General features: G+C 40.8%; 1 protein-coding gene and 1 long non-coding RNA gene across 6 annotated transcripts in view; one reads left to right on the top strand and one right to left on the bottom strand.

The window, feature by feature from the left end:
- Positions 1 to 1629, bottom strand: part of LOC106467083 (AP-5 complex subunit zeta-1-like) — an 89469-nt gene that overhangs the window by 26932 nt on the left and 60908 nt on the right. The gene's annotated exons all lie outside the window — the stretch shown is intronic.
- LOC111087694 overlaps positions 1 to 1629 on the top strand; it is an 18624-nt gene that overhangs the window by 8305 nt on the left and 8690 nt on the right. The window contains exon 2 of the long non-coding RNA XR_002612351.1: positions 353 to 358. This is a non-coding gene — a long non-coding RNA (uncharacterized LOC111087694). The remainder of the gene's footprint in view (positions 1 to 352; positions 359 to 1629) is intronic.

Here is a 1629-nt window from a genome sequence, read left to right as displayed (position 1 = left end):
TACTAAGAAAGTTAGTAGCCGGTAGTCATCAAGTTAATGTGAATATTTATACATCACCAATCCTTATTAAGAAAGGAAAATCTTTTTGATTGATCTAAATGATAGAGTTGGGGGGGGGGGACTTCCAACTGTCACCTAGCAACAGGTGTAGTCAACTTATCTACTTGCTTTTCCAGGGAACTACATTCTCATAAAGTAGCCTAAATCTATGGGGGATTCAAAAAGAAAAAAAAACTCCAATAAAAATGCACCTAAAGTAATTACTAACATGACTATAATAAACAAGCAAATTATCAGAAGATCTCTTCTAGCCTTCCATTCATTTATGTGTTCACATGGCAGACCTAGACAGAGATTAGTGGTCGCTAGTGCTTAATATTCCAAATTAGTAAACTAGGCAATACATACCACTGACAACTGAAGTTCCCAACCACACATCAACTTTGCTGGAGTGTATCCAGTGGCTTCATGCTCTGCTGTACCATAGGCTATCAACAGTGGAGGGAGTAAGATATCCCAGTCATCTTGGTGGCTATTACAAAACTTTGCCAATTCCTGTCCCAGTGTCCAATTGTACTTTTCTACCATCCCATCAGACTGTAGGTGAAGTGGCGTTGTCGTGGTATTTTGTATGCCAAACAACTTGCACCATTCATGGAACACAGCTGATTCAAAGTTACAGCATTGATCCGAATGCAGTTCGTATGGCATACGAAATCTGAAGAAGAAATCACTAATCGCTGAAGCTACAGTTGTAGCTTCCTGATTTGGTATTGCATATGCCTCAGGCAACTTGATGAAATAATCCATCACCACACAAATGTACCTGTTTCCAGCACGAGTTTGGGGCAAAGGACAAGCAATGTCAACAGCTACTCTTTCCATTGATGCACCAACTTGATATAACTTCATTGGAGCACGTCCCTTATGTTTTGGTCCCCTTTTAGCACAACATGTACTGCAAGTCCTGCACCACTTTTCCATATCTTGCCTCATACCTATCCAGTAAAATCTCTGTTGTAGGTGACTTAATGTCTTCTTAACTCCGAGATGTCCTCCTGTTAAACTATCATGGGATTGACGCAGCACAACTTCCTGTAACTTTCTCAGTATAACTGTTTGCCAGGTCGTCACTTTCCCATCTAGAGTTTCCCATCTCTGGACAAGAATACCATCTTCAAGCTTCAATTGGTCCCATTGGGCCCAATAGTTCTTTGTCACAGGGCTTAAGCTAGACACCTTCTCCCAAGCAGGGTGCAAAACACTTGCTTGTAGAAAATCAATTATTGGCTTCGAATCTTGGTCTTTCTCCTGCTCTGCTTTAATATCTATACCTGGTTCTACTTCACCATCATCAACTCCTTCAGTCACTTTGACTTCAGCTTGATGGCACCTGGTTAGTTCAACCTCTCTTTTGTAGCAATGACTGCAGTCATTTTTGCAGGGTCTTTGGCTCAGTCAATCAGCATTTCCATAAGATTTTCTTTCTCTACATTCAATATCATAATTATACTGGTCTATTTTTCCAATCCAACGTGCCAGTTGTCCCTCTGGGTTCTTTTATGTTCTTTACCAGCGTAATGCAGTATGGTCTGTCCTGATGGTAAACCTAGCCCCATAAAGGTAAGG

The sequence above is a fragment of the Limulus polyphemus genome, unplaced genomic scaffold (assembly GCF_000517525.1).
Source record: "Limulus polyphemus unplaced genomic scaffold, Limulus_polyphemus-2.1.2 Scaffold2483, whole genome shotgun sequence".
Lineage (NCBI taxonomy): Eukaryota > Metazoa > Arthropoda > Merostomata > Xiphosura > Limulidae > Limulus > Limulus polyphemus.
This window is presented reverse-complemented; position numbering and strand designations above follow the sequence as displayed.